This window comes from Melozone crissalis, unplaced genomic scaffold, assembly GCF_028551555.1.
Source record: "Melozone crissalis strain CALT ecotype California unplaced genomic scaffold, PUWL_Pcris_2 ptg000020l_1, whole genome shotgun sequence".
Classification (NCBI taxonomy): domain Eukaryota; kingdom Metazoa; phylum Chordata; class Aves; order Passeriformes; family Passerellidae; genus Melozone; species Melozone crissalis.
The window spans coordinates 337,905-353,328 of NW_026535798.1; the positions used below are offsets into that span (position 1 = coordinate 337,905).

At 45.6% G+C, this 15,424-nt stretch overlaps 1 pseudogene; it reads left to right on the forward strand.

Moving 5' to 3' along the window:
- The window catches only part of LOC128937653 (CUB and sushi domain-containing protein 2-like), a 137,811-nt pseudogene that overhangs the window by 40,380 nt on the left and 82,007 nt on the right, over positions 1–15,424 (forward strand).

Here is a 15,424-nt window from a genome sequence, read left to right on the forward strand (position 1 = left end):
CAGAGGGAGAAAGCAAAAATGTTCTTTTTAGAAGTTCAGGTGCCAAACTGGGTGGAATTCCAGTGAAAATGTGGTGTGACAGGAGCTAATCCATGAAAAAGATGGAGCTGGGGGGGAAAAAAACAGGTTTTGCAGAGGGTCTGGAGAGTTGGGAGAAAATTGGGGGTCATGGAGAAGGGGGAGAACCAGTTTGGATTCAGTGCCTTTATTTTCAAATATTTATTTAAGCTCAGAGAAATACCTGGGGAAAGGAAGCAATTCCTCTGAGTCCTCCCTTTTCCAGCTGCCATCCCTCCCTTCCTGTTTGGTTTTTTTTATTTGTAAGCAAATCAGCTGGAGGTGCTGCTGAGGAAAAAAATATTGGAGTTTTTCCTGGGAGGTGGGAAGTGTTAGACTGGTCCTGTGCTGGTTTTTCCTTTTAATTTCTTGGAATTTCAGGTGAATTTGGACAAGTTGGTGTGGTTGAGGCTGGTGCTGAGAGTTTGAAATGAGGATAAACTTGTGGTTTGTGCTCAGGGCAGCAGGACTGGGTGGTAACAGAGTAAAAAGGAGATTTTTGGTTAAAAAGGATTATTGATGTTGATCAAATCAAGCCCCATCCATGCAAAGCATGGCAGGAATCTTTCAGTTCCAATAATTCCAGTGTGATCTGTTCTCTGTGGCTCTTGGGATATTAATGGATCAAAAAAACAATGTGCAGGCAATGGGAAAAATGTGAAAAATGTCTCACAGACCCCTCCTGACCTTCACTCCTGATTTATTGTGGAGCAGGAGGGGTCACAAAATGGACAAAATGTGTTTGAATTCCAGGTGGGAAATGTTGGGAGAACATCAGATGTGAGGGGGAGAAATGAGGGAACCCTTTTGCTTCTGTGAAATTTGGATTTGGGGGGTTTGTTTCTTTGAAATTTGGGGTTTGGGGGTAGTCTCTTTGTAATTTGGGTGTTGGGGGGTTGTTCCTGTGGAATTTGGGGAGTCTGGTTGGTTTTGGGGTATCTGTGGGTGTGTTCCTCTTAAGTATGGGTGTTTGACTCTAAAATATCAGTTTCTGGGTGTCCGTTTCTTTACAATTTAGGTGTCTGAATGTTTGTTTCTGTCCAATTTGAGTGTCAGGGTATCTGTTCCTGTACTTTGTGGGTGTCTGGGTGTTTATTTCTGTACAGTTTGAGTGCCTGGGTGTTTATTTTTGTACAATTTGAGTGCCTGGGTGTTTATTTCTATACAATTTGCAAGTCTAGGTGTTTATTTCTGTACAATTTGAGTGTCTGGGATCTGTTTCTGTACAATTTTAGTGTCTGCATGGCTGTTTCTGTGCAATTGTGTGTATCTGGCTGTTTGTTCCTGTTCCATCTGGGTGTCTGTTCCTGTTCAGTGTGGGTGGGTGTCTGAGTGTTTATTTTTGTACAATTTAGGTATTTGGGTGTCTGTTTCTGTGAGATTTGGATGGTTGGGTGTCTGTTCCTGTTCAATGTGAGTGTCTGGATGTTTTTTCCCCTGTTAAATTTGGGTGTTTGAGTGTCTGTTCCTGTTAAATTTGGGTGTCTGGGAGTTTATTTCTGTACAATTCAGATGTCTAGGTGTCTATTCCTGTTCAGTTTGAGCGTGTGAGTGTTTATTTCTGTACAATTTAGATGTCTGGATGTTTGTATCTGTAGTTTGGGTGTCTTTCTGTACAGTTTGAGTGTCTGGCTTTGGGTGATGGCTGAAATTCTTCTCTCTGTCTTGCACCATCCTGCACTGTTTGAACCAACTCCATAATTTGTTTTTGGCTTTAAAAATGGCATTTCCAGGGTTGGGGGATGTGGTGTCTGTCACAGGCCTGGGCAGTTCCACACCCAGAACTTGATTTTTGGACAGAATTTGTTCCTTTTTCTCAGCAAAACAGGCTTGGGGGGACATTGGATGAACATCCCTGAACGAAAACCCTTGTGCTCTGATTTGGGGATAGAATATCCTGTGGCTGGGGAGATTATTCAGTTTATAAACAGAGAATCAGCTCCATAATTCCAGCTCTGGAGCTGCTGACACTGAGGATGGAGATGTGGTGAGGGAGAGATCCAGGGTGGGAATTGCTGTTCAAACATCCTCGTGTGGAGTAGAGAATAAAACCCCTCATTTCCTGGTTTTATTTGTCCCCAAAATTCACTGAATCAGGTTTATTTGACAGAAAGAGCAGGGCCCTGGTGCTCCTGGGGGGGTTCTGCAGTGAGAGGATCTTTGAGGGATCTTTGTTCTTCCCTTCCCTTCTCCTCCTGCTTTTCCCAAATTTTCACCCTGCATTTCCCTCTGTGTGCTTGACCCGTGCCAGGCAGTGCTGTCATTTTCCACGAGGGATAATTGTGGCACTTGGAGTGACAATAAATGTCATTGTCACCTCCTTGGGCAGAGTTCCTGCCTTGGTTCAGGTGCCCTCTGCCAGTTCTGGGAGAGTCCTTCCAGAATTTCTGCTGCAGCTTCAGTTTGTTGGGATCACACTTGGAAAATTCAGGTTTTTCTGGACCCGCCTCGTGTTTGACAGGGAATTTAATGGTGGGGGAGTAAAAGGGAGGGGAGTAAAAGGAGTGGATTTGGGCCCCAAAATTCTTGGGAATGGGAAGGGTCTGCACTGACCCCAGCAGGGTTGGGTTGGTTGGCGTCGCTCAGCAGTTTTGGGATCGTTGTGGTCATTACTGGGAAGGTTTGGGGGTAAATCTAGGAAAGTTTGGATGGATTTGGAGCAAGCACATTCATTTCTGGAAATGTTTGGGTTTGGGATTCATGTGATCGTTCCTGGGAATGTTTGAATGAAACATGTTCATTTCTGGAAATATTTGAGTAGGTTTGGGATTCATGTGATCATTCCTAGGAATGTTTGGATTTGGGGATAAATCTGAGAAAGTTTGAATGGATTTGGAGCAAACACATTCATTTCTGGACATGTTTGGGTTTGGGATTCATGTGGTCATTCCTGGTAGTGTTTGAATGGATTTGGGATTAACGTGGTTGTTCCTGGGAATGTTGGATTTGGTTTGGGAATGTTGGATTTGGTTTGGGATTCATGTGGTCATTCCTGGGAATGTTTGATTGGGTTTGGGATAAATCTGTTCATTCCTGGGAATATTTGAATGGATTTGGGATTCATATGGTCATTCCTAGGAAAGTTTAGGGATAAATCTGGGAATGTTTGGATGGATTGGGAGCCAACACATTCATTTCTGGAAATGTTTGAGTTTGGGATTCATGTGGTCATTCCTGGGAGTGTTTGATTTAATTTGGATTAATGTGGTCGTTCCTGGGAATGTCTGAATGGATTTGGGATAAATCTGTTCATTCCTGGGAATGTTGGATTGGGTTTTGGATTCATGTGGTCATTCCTGGGAGTGTTTGAATGGATTGAGGATAAACATGTTCATTTCTGGGAGTGTTTGAATGGATTTGGAACAAATCTATTCATTCCTGGCAGTGTTTGATTCCATTTGGGGATAAATCTGTTCATTTCTGGGAGGGTTTGGGTTTGGGGAGAAACGTGTTCATTCCTGGTTGGTTTTGAATGGACTGGGGACAAATGTGTTAATTCCTGGGTATGTGTGAGTGGATTTGGGATAAATGAGTGTGTTCCTGGGTTTGTTTTTTAACACATCTTCATTCCTGGGAATGTTTGGATAGATTGGGAACAGATGTGGATAAATGTATTCATTGCTAGGTATATTTAATGGATTTGGGATAAATGTGTTCGTTAACATCCCAGTTATTCCTGCCAAAAAAATCTGCCACAGGAAAGTGGTGGCTGCCCAAAAGTGTCCCCCCAGCCCCTGAGGGACAGTCCCATGCAGCATTGGCAGGGAGAGGTGAACAGCAGCACCACGAGGCTTTTTTGGGCCAAAAAAATGCCCACAAACTTCCACTTTCTTGTGGCCACTGCCAAAATTCCCAAGGGAGCTGCTGGGAGAGGAAGAGCTCTGTTGGAAATGATGGGAATTCAGGAGAGGAAGGTGCAGAAGCTTTTCAGGAGCAGATGGCTGCAGGATCCAGCCCTGTCCCAGTGGGGATCAGCAGTTCCCAGTTAAGTTTTTTAAAACTTCAGCTCCTTCCCAAAGCCAGGCCCTGCTCCTGCTGGAGTGGGTGGCAGTGAAACCTGCTCTTCTCTGCACATCTATTTTAAATTCTGTGATATTTTCCTCAAGATTTGCTTCCCAAAACCTGCCTGGTTTTCATTCTTCTCCTCATACCTGCAGTCCCACCCCCAGACTGAGCTGAGTTTTGTTGCTCTGAAATGACAAAACCCTCCCGGTTAATTTTGCTCCAAACTCCTTCCCTCACCTCCCACCTGCCCTGAGGTGCCACAAGGTTTTTAGGAGGAAAAGGCACCATGAGATGCAGATTTTTATCTTTTTTTTGCCCTTGGAATAACAGATACAGAAAGAGGAAAATACAAAATGTGAAGAACTTCGCTGCCCAGCTGGAGCAGTGCCCTGAGCTTCCAGCACTGTCCTGCTTTCCCAGCCCATCACCAAGGAGGAATTTTTGGAAAAAAAATTGAAATGCAAAGCAGAAAATCCACTCCTGTCTCCCAGCTCTCTCCCAAGAGGTCTGTGGGAGCAGGATCTAAAAACTGAGAGGAAAGTCAAGAATTTTGGATTGTTTCCATGGAAACTGCAGTTGTTCCAAGGATTCCTTGCTTGGTTTTCAGCTCCTGACCCTGCTCCTGTGGTGTGACCTCACTTTGGGATCAGCCCTGGGTTCTCCTGAAGGATGAGCAGGGATGGAGGCAGGAACAGGAGGAGAGAGGTGGGATCTGGGAAGGGAGAGTAAAAGGGAAAAGAGAGGAAAGAGAAAGAGAGAAAAGAGAAAGAGAAGAGAGAAAAGAGAAAGGAAAGCAAAGGGAGAAAAGAGAAAGAGAGAAAAGAGAAGAGAGAGAAGAGAAAGAGAAGAGAGAAAAAGAGAAGCGAGAAGAGAGAAAAGAGAAAAGAAAACAGAAGAGAGAAAAGAGAAGAGAGAAGAGAAAAGAGAGAATTGCAGGAATTTCTCCTGCCTGCTCCATGTTCACATCCATATCTCTCTCCCAAAAAAAGAACCAAGGAGCTGCTCCTTCCTTGTTTCACTGCTCTAAACCAAGCAGAATCCTGGTGCTGCTTGTGATAACGTGAACAAATCCCTGTGCTGGTTCATTCATGCCGTGGTCTCGCTGCTCTGTGTCTGCTGTGATTTATTCTGTATTTAATAAAGGGATTTTTCTCATTGCCTTTGCAGTAATTGGTCAGCAATAAGGATTATTGGCAAATGTAGCAATTATCGACAAATAAAAAAAAAATTATTGACACAGGCAGCTTTGTAAACAGGCCCCTGTGCTGTGCACATAATGAAATGGCCTCTGCTGGCATTTAACAAGGGTAATGAATATTAATTGCAGCCAGGGCTGCTGATGGGCAGCTGCAGGCAGCAGGGCTGGCCTCTGTCATGTTGGGGATGGCTCCTGCTGCTCAGGGCTCTTTGGGATGCTCCAGGTGCAGCTGGGCTGTCTCCATCCTCTTCCTCCTGACAGCCTGGCCCTGCCTGTGACACGCTGTTAAACAGCTCCTGGTTTGTCCCAGTGTGCAGCTGCAGGGAGGCTGGAGGGGCAGAGCTGAAACCTCCTTCCAAGTGAGGGAAAAACTCCTTTCAAGTGAAGAAAAATCTTCCACATAGAAGAAAAACCTCCTTCCATAGTAAGGAAAAATTTCCTTCCAAGTGAGGGAAAACCTCCTTCCATAGTGATGAAAAATCTTCCACAGAGAAGGAAAACCTTCTTCCATGGTAATGAAAAATCTCCTTCCAGAGAGAGAAAAAAATCTCCTTCCACAGCAAGGAAAAACCTTATTCCATGGCAATGGAAAACCTCCATCCACAGTGAAGAAAAATCTTCCACAGAGATGGAAAACCTCCTTACATGGTAAGGAAAAATCTCCTTCCAGAGAGAGGAAAAATTTCCTTCCACAGAGAAGAAAAACCCCCTTCCAAGTGAGGGAAAAACTCCTTCCATAGTGAAGAAAAGCCTTGCACAGAGAAGAAAAATCTTCCACAGCAAGGAAAAACCTTCTTCCACAGCAATGGAAAACCTTCTTCCAAGTGAAGAAAAATCTTCTACAAAGAGGGAAAATCTCCTTCCATGGTAAGGAAAAATCTCCTTCCAGAGAGAGGAAAAATTTCATTCCACAGTGAAGAAAAATCTTCCACAGAGAAGAAAAACCTTCTTCCATAGTAAGGAAAAATCTCCTTCCACAGAGAAGGAAAACCTCCTTCCACATAAGGAAAAATCACCTTCCATAGTGAGGAAAAATCTCCTTCCAGAGAGAAGAAAAATCTCCTTTCACAGAGAGGAAAAATCTCCTTCCGCAGTGAGGGAAAACCTTGCACAGAGAAGGAGAACCTCCTTCCATGATAAGGAAAAATCTCCTTCTAGGGAGAAAAAAAATCTCCTTTTATGGCAAGGAAAACATCCTTCTACAGTGAAGAAAAATCTTCCACAGAGACCAAAAATCTCCTTCCAGAGAGAGGAAAAACTTCCTTCCACAGTGAAGAAAAATCTTCCACATAGAAGAAAACCCTCCTTCTGCAGTGAAGGAAAACCTTCCACAGAGAGGGAAAACCTCTTTCCACAGTGAGGTAAAACTTCCTTCCATAGTGAGGGAAACCTCCTTCCAAGTGAGGGAAAACCTCCTCTGCCTCACCAGATGAAGAAAATCATCATCTCACAGCCTCCGTGGTGTTGTTCATGAACCCTGTGGCTCCCTGGGCTGGATGTTCCCCTCTGGGATGTGATTCCAGCTCCCCTCTCCATCAAGGGGAGCTTTTTCCTGGCCACAGCTTGGCCCTCCAGCTCCAACTCGCATTTCTCCTCACTGATCTTATGGAAAATCAAAATCCTCGTTTACTTCCCTGCAGTGGAGACTCTTGGAGGGTTTTGTGGTTTTTTTTTTTTATCAGCTCCTCTTTAATCTGTCACTTTGTTTTATCTGGCAAAGGTTAATTTTATATTCTTCCCTCGCTCTGCTCCTCTCCCCTTTGTCAGCAAGTCCTTTGTTGTTTTATTTTCTGAACTAGCGACTGCACCTCTCTCTTGCTGGGCTGCTGGAGGTCCTGGCTGAATGCTAATTCACCCCTTTGGATTTAAAAATTTAGAGGAGACACCTCATCCCTGCTGCTGAGACATTTCCCTGGGTGCAAATGAATTTATTTTCAATTTTCCTCAGGCAGATTACACCGTGCTTATGCTGACAGAATTATTTGACAGCATCCCCTGATATTTCAGCATCTGGTAGAGAGAGAGCCCAGAAAAAAAATCCTGAGGATGTTTTGCAGTTTGTTTTCCCTTTAATCTGCTCTCTTTGTGGCTTTGAGAGCAGGGAATGGATTGTGCAGCTCCGTGACCTTGATAACGTCACAGGAACGTCCGAATTGTTTGATCCCAGCCCATTAAGTGGTGAGGGGAGACAGAGGGAAAATAACAGAGGGAGGCAGAGCACTGATCCAAATAATTGTCTAAACGCCAACCCCAAGCCAAGCTCATCCTCTGTGCCAGGAATTAGGGAGATGGATGTTCCCAATAATGGGTTTTACCACGGGTGGCGGTGGGGAAAAGGGATGAGCAAAGCATCCGTACATAAAATATCCCAAAGTTTGGGCAGGTTGCACTCCAAAGGCAGCCTTGCCTTCCCGAATTAATGGGCCTTGGCAGCTGCAGCTTGGGATGGATTGAACCCCTGGAGAGCTTGAAGGGTTTTTCATGCATGTTCTGCCCCTCAGCTTCATTTTAAACATGGTTTTAATTATTTCCGTGGCTTTTTGGGAACCAGCAGAAATCAGGGGTTTATTTGTGGTGGGAAGAGCTTCCCCTCCACCAGAGCTGCAGATTCCTCTGGTTTGTCCCAAACCTCAGCATTTGGGAATGTTCTTGGGCTGTTCCACCTCTCCCAGTGCTCAGCCAGGTGTGAACAACTTCCCAAGGGCGCAGACAGAGCAAATTAACTCCCAGCTCCTTCTCCAAGCACTCCATTTGTCCCACAAATACTCCCTGGTGTGCACGGAAGGAGTTTGATGAATGCAGAGGGGGGAAAAACGAGCTCAGCAGATGGAAAGGGCAGATTTTATTGTGAGCAAACCCCCGAGGAGCCTGCAGCACCCTGGGGATGGATGTGTCACCTGTGGGTGACAGAGCTGAGCCAGGGACAGCAGCAGCGGAGGCTGGAGCAGTGCCCAGAGTGGCTGAGCTGGTTCCTTGCTCCCAAGTTCTGTGGGATTGTGCTGGGATGTGGCCACAGCAAAAAAAAAAAAATAATGTTGAGGCAAAATCTGGCTGGTTCCATGCTGGTTTTATTTTGCACCAGCTCAAGTCACCCACTGGATTTTTGGGAGTTTTCCTGAGAGAATTCACCAGGAAAATGCCAAATCCCACCTAAGAGGCATTTTCTTCCTGCTGTTAAATAGAACTGGAAGGGACTGGAAAATGGCAAATCCACCTAAAATCCTGAATAAAATATTCCGATTTAGTGGTGACCCAAAGATTTAGATTCAGTGGTGACCAGAAGATTGGGATTCGGTGGTGACCCAAATATTTTAATTTAGTTGTGACCAAAATATTTGGATTTAGTGATGACCAAGAGATTCTGATTCAGTGGTGACCAAAATATTTGAATTTAGTAGTGACCAAAAGATTCTGATTTACTGATGACCAAAAGGTTCTGATTTAGTGGTGACCAAAAGATTTGGATTCAGTGATGACCAAAAGATTCTGATTTACTGATAACCAAAATATTCTGATTCAGTGGTGACCAAATGCTTCCCTGCTGCTCCTGTGAGGAGGGAAATAAAGAACAAATGGAAGGGAACTAATGGAAGATCCAGGGTGGTGTTTTCCCCTCCTGGTTTTTGATGCACATGAAATGCTGATATTTCTGTGATGACAGAATTTCTGTCAGTGGGCTCTGGCAGCCTGAAATCACATTTTCCCTCCTGAGGCAGCCTCAGAGCAGGAACTGTGAATATCCCAGTGAGGAGGCTGAGGGCAGGGCCAGCTGTGGGGACTGATGCCACTTTCCCTTTGCAGTTTCCTGCTTTTTCAACTTCACCAGCCCGTCGGGGACCGTGCTGTCGCCCAACTACTCCGAGGAGTACGGGAGCAGCCTGCACTGCGTGTGGCTGATCATCGCCAACCCCGAGAGCCGCATCCACCTGGCCTTCAACGACTTCGACGTGGAGCCCCAGTTTGATTTCCTGGCTGTCAAGGACGGTGCCACGGCCGAGTCCCCCGTGCTGGGCACCTTCTCAGGGAGCCACATCCCCTCCTCGCTGACCAGCAGTGGCCACGTGGCCAGGCTGGAGTTCCAGACTGACCACTCCATGGAGAAGAGAGGGTTCAACATCACCTTCACCAGTGAGTGTGTGTTGGGTTTGTGTGGTGGGGAGGGATGGTGCATATTATATATATATATATATATGTATATATGTGTATACATATATATGTATATATGTGTGTGTATATATATATATATGTGTGTGTGTATATATGTGTGTGTATATGTAAATATGTATATGTATATATGTATATGTATATATAATATATACATATACATATCATATATACATATATGAAATTTCTATATTATATATATTATATATATAGAAAGATATTGTATAATATATATATTATATAGAATCATAAAGTTAGCCATCTTGTCAGAAGGCTAACTTTATGATTATATATTATATATTAATTGTACTTTCATTACTTATGGTTATATTATTTTATGATTATATATTGTATAATTACTTTATGATTATGTCTTATATATTAATAATTACTTTATGATCCTATATTATATAATATATAATCTTATCTTTCATATTAATTAATATATATTAGTTATTGCTTGATTATTATATATTATATATCTTATATTTTTATTATTTAGATTATATCTTATATTAATTTTTTATTAAATATTCTATATTTATTATTATTATCTGGGCATCTCCTCCTCCTCCTGGCACTGGGAAGGGGAAAAATTCAATTTTTCTCAATTTGAGGGTGCAACACCCTCATTTTGGGGACAGGGTCGGGGGGACAGTACAAAAAGTTGCTGATTCTCCTGTTTTCTGTTTCTCTCCTGCTGCTGGCAGCGTTCCGGCACAACGAGTGCCCAGACCCCGGCGTGCCGGTGAACGGGAAGCGCTTTGGGGACAGCCTGCAGCTGGGCAGCTCCGTGTCCTTCCTGTGTGACGAGGGCTTCATCCGCACCCACGGTGCCGAGAGCGTCACCTGCGTGCTGCAGGAGGGCAGCGTGGTGTGGGACAACGCCGTGCTGCGCTGCGAAGGTAAGCCCCAGCGCCTGCCTGCTGCCCATGGGGTAGTTTGGGGTGGTTTGGGGTGGTTTGGGGTGGTTTGGGGTGGTAAAGATCCCATCTCAGCTCTTCCCGTGGGTGTTGTTAGGAAAATTCATCCACAAACACCAGAGGTTTGTGGCCAAAAAGGAGACACAGGAGTCCTGGAACTTTATTCCAATCAAGGCAGAGGCCATGGGGCATTCCACTCAAAGTTTTGGAGGACGCAGCCTCCTTTTTATCCCAATTTCCCAGCTGCATTTCCCTTCTCTCTTTCCCCATTTCTGAGGTACTTGAGAAGTTCAGACTTCCCAGAACACCTGATCCCAGAGATTTCCCTCTAATGTACAACCCTCCCTTCTAATTTCTAATTCTTCCAGAATTTAGGGGTTTTTCCCCATTTCTGAGGTACTTGAGGTACGCCTGATACCAAAGATTCCCCTCTAATATACGACTCTTGCTTTTGATATTTAATTCTTAGGGGATTTAGGAGTTTTTCCCCATTTCTGAGGTACTTGAGAGGTTCAGACTTCCCAGAACACCTGATCCCAAAGATTTCCCTCTAATGTACAAACCTCCCTTTGAATTCTTAATTCTTATGGAATTTAACGGTTTTTCCCATTAATTTTTCTGCGCTGTGATGGTCAGCCCTAGCTTCTGCCTGCTGCCCATGGGGTGGTTTGGGGTGCTGAAGAACCCATCTCAGCTCTTCCCATGGGTGTTGTTAGGAAAATCCATCCACAACTATAGAGGTTTATGGCCAAAAAGGAGACAGAGGAGTCCTGAAACTTTATTCCAATCAAGGCAGAGGCCATGGGGCATTCCCTTGGGATCTCTCCAATTTTTAAAGGATGCAGCCTCCTTTTTATCCCAGTTTCCCAGCTGCATTTCCCTTCTCTCTTTCCCCATTTCTGAGGTACTTGAGAGGTTCAGACTTCCCAAAGATTCCCCTCTAATGTACAACCCTCCCTTTTAATTTTAATTCTTAGGGAATTTAGGGTTTTTCCCCATTTCTGAGGTACTTGAGAAATTCAGACTTCCCAGAACACCTGATCCCAAAGATTCCCCTCTAATGTACAACCCTCCCTTTTAATTTTTAATTCTTATGGAATTTAGGGGGTTTTCCCCATTTCCTCCTCCTCCTCTCCTCCTCTTCTCCTCTCCAGGTGAACATTCCTTCAGGGAAAGATATTTCTGGGGGGAATTTTGCAGCCTTTTGGGGTCCAGAATCAAGGTTCTGCCTGTCGGGTCTCACTCTCACATTCCACAGTGTCCAGCCAACACCTTCCAGAATTTTCCACCCCTCTGGAAGGAGGAGTTTGCTGGGGAGGAAGTTTCAGTTCAAATATTCCTGAGCTCTGTTTATTTTCCAATTTTTTTGGTGTGGAATGAATGCTGGGGAATATTTTTTATTGTGGTTTTTTGATGATTTGATGATCAGTTCTTGTTACAGCAGGTATTTTTCTAATAACAATAATAATAATAATAAAAGGTTCTGGTTTGGTGATGCCTCAAAGCTTCCCTGCTGCTCCTGTCAGGGAGGGAATGAAACAAAAAGGAATGGAAGATCCAGGGTGATGTTTTCCCATCCTGGTGTTTGATCCATGTAAAATATCTGATATTTGTGTCATGACGGAAGTTCTCTCAATGGGCTCTGGCAGCTGAGAGACAAAAATTCTGCATTTCCATCTCCTGGCCACAACAGCCAACCCTGCCAAGGGGGGAGCTGGGCTGAATTAAAGGCTTTAATTCAGATTTCAAAGCTTTTTTAAGACTTTCAAGCCTCTGCTCTGGAAAAAAGAAGTGAAGAAGGAGCTCATTAGGACTGAAAATCTTCCTGTGCCCTGTGTTCTCAGGGAAGTGATGCTCTGCTCTGGTATTTGCAGCAATTTGAATAACAAGTGCTGAACTCTTGAGAAGCAGCTCTGGAATATTGAGAAATAATTGGAGTAATTGGCCCTGCCTTGCCTGAGCAGCAGGAATTGCACAGTCCTGGCCATTGTCTTTGGGATTGAAGGAAGGAATCAATTGTTTTCAACAGCTTTTATAGAATAAAAAGCTGGACATTTTTGTATTCTTAAATAATTTTGCTCCTGTCAAAATGTAGGTTTAATTCAGGCCTCCTGTTCCTTTCAAAGCACAAGCCTTGAAATTTACATTTTTTTAAGTGTGGAAGGGAAACATTCATTAAATAATACACTTCTAATCAACTTTTATATGTGATAACCTTCTGCCTTCTCCTCCTGATCACTCTGGTGAGTTCTTTGACTCACCCTTCAGTCTGGACCTTTTAATTACCCTTTTTAAGCAAGGAGAAAAGCTCAGAGATCTAAAATCCTGAAAAATAAATTAATGGGAATGAAGGAGACAGAGAAAAGGGTGGAAATTCTGACAGGAGACCAAGCACAGCTTTGGGGCAGAAAGGAAAAATAATTGCTTTGGAGCCAGCTGAGATCAAGTGACTTTGATCTGTCACCCTTGAGAGCAGCAGGGGAGATTTGGGGATGGGATTGGCACATTTTGAGGTGGTACAAGGGCATGGGGTCATGCACATTGGCATTGGGACTGGAACATTTTGGGGTGGCAGAGGGGCATGGTGACATTGGGGCTGGCACATTTTGGCATGGCACAAGGACACAGTGGCATTGGGATTGGCACATTTTGGGATGGCACAGTGACATGGTGACATTGGGGTTGGCACATTTTGGGGTGGCACTGTGACATTGAGATTGTCATATTTTGGGGTGGCACAGGGGCATGGTGACATTGGGGCTGGCACATTTTGGGGTGGCACAGGGACACGGTGACATTGGGATTGGCACATTTTGGGGTGGCACAGGGACATTGGGATTGGCACATTTTGGGGTGGCACAGTGACACTGGAGCTGGCACATTTTGGGGTGGCACAGTGACATGGTGACATTGGGGCTGGCACATTTTGGGGTGGCTCAGGGACATTGGGATTGGCACATTTTGGGGTGGCACAGTGACACTGGAGCTGGCACATTTTGGGGTGGCACAGTGACATGGTGACATTGGGGCTGGCACATTTTGGGGTGGCTCAGGGACATTGGGATTGGCACATTTTGGGGTGGCACAGGGGCACGGTGACATTGGGATTGGCACATTTTGGGCTGGCACATTTTGGGGTGGCACGGTGACATTGGGGCTGGCACATTTTGGGGTGGCACAAGGACACGGTGACATTGGGGCTGGCACAGGGGCACGGTGACATTGGGGCTGGCCCTGGGTGACTCCTTAGAGGACAAACCTGACAGTTTATGTGATTTTTGTCCCTCTGGTCTCTCAGACCTTGTGTCTTTTTCCCAGAAAATGCCAAGAAGTTCCTGCAGCTCCTGCTGGTGGCACTGGGGACCACGGGGTGGATTTAATGCCCTGCTCTGGTGACATCCCTGGTGGCAGCAAAGCCATGACTCAAATAGCAGGGCTGGGAGGGATTTTTCTGCCACCTGAAATGCCAAGTGACCTTGAAGTTCCCTCTGCTTTTATATCCAATCATTATTTTACACCCTGAGCAGGGCCCAAGGTCAGCCCTGCTGGCTCCCAGGGGGGCCCTGTCTGCACTTGGAGCTGAAACTGCAATTTCTGAGCAGTAAATGTTGGTTTTCCATCTGGCTCTGGTGATTTTTAACTCGTGGTGGGGACAGAAATGCAGGGACGGGGTTTCAAAAGTGGGGACATCTCATGGGGCTACAGCTCTGTGACATTTTTCACCCCAATTTTAAAGAGGTGGCACTCAGGGATTTGGTTTAGAGGTGGATGAGCCTGAAGGTCTTTTCCAGCCTGGATAATTGTGTGGATTTGTGTCCTTTTTGTGTCCCCAGCACCCTGTGGGGGCCACCTGACGTCACCCAGTGGCACCATCCTGTCCCCAGGCTGGCCTGGCTTCTACAAGGACTCGCTGAGCTGTGCCTGGGTCATCGAGGCCCAGCCTGGCTACCCCATCAAGATCACCTTTGACAGGTGCTCACCACCTTGGGCAGCCCCAAATTCCCTGGTTCTTAACCCAAATTCCCTGCTCTGCCCCCAAATTCTCTGGTTCTGCCCTCAAATTCCCTGCTCTGCCCCCACATTCTCTGGTTCTGCCCTCAAATTCCCTGCTCTGCCCCCAGATTCCCTGGTTCTGCCCCAAATTCTCCAAATTCCCTGGCTCTGCTCCCAGATTCCCTGGTTCTGCCCCCAAATTCCCTGCTCTGACCCCGAATTCCCTGCATTTTTGTGTGAGGTGCCCCCAGTGAGACACTCAGGCAGAAGAAAGGACCCAGCCCTGTCCCCATGGTGGTTCCAGGAGGGAATGAGCAGAAGGGAGCAGTGCTGGGGTTTCATTTTCCTCCTGTCCCTCCCAGGTTCAAGACAGAGGTGAATTACGACACCCTGGAGGTGAGGGATGGCCGCTCCTACTCCTCTCCCCTGATTGGGGTCTATGATGGCACCCAGGTGCCCCAGTTCCTGATCAGCACCAGCAACCACCTCTACCTCCTGTTCACCACGGACAAGAGCCACTCTGACATCGGCTTCCAGATCAGATATGAAAGTAAGGACCCCTTGTTCATGGGATTCCCTGCAATTCCCAGCAATTCCCTGCAATTCCCAATCTTCAGCAGCACCACGGCCTCCTCAGGGCACCCTGGGTTTTGTTTCCCCTGTGCCAGGCAGCTCACAGGTGTTGCCAGTGGAGGAGCAGTTTCTGCTTTTCCTGGCATCCCTGACTGGTTTGGCCTCTCCTCCCTTGGGGAAATTCCCTCTCTCCATCCCCTCATTTCAGGGATTTCCCTCTCTCCATCCCCTTACTTTGAGGATTTCCCTCTCTCCATTTCTTCCTCTCACTTTGAGGATTTCCTTCTCTTTATTTTCTCACTTTGGTGGTTTTCCTCTCTCCATTTCCTTCCCTCCCTTAGGGCAATTCTCTCTCTCCATCCTCTCACTTTTGGGATTTCCCTCTTCCCCATTTCCTCCTCTCACTTGAAGGATTTCCCTCTCTTTATCCTCTCACTTTTGGAATTTTTCTCTTTCCATTTCCTCCCCTCCTTTGAGGCAATTCCCTCTCTCCATCACCTCATTTCAAGGA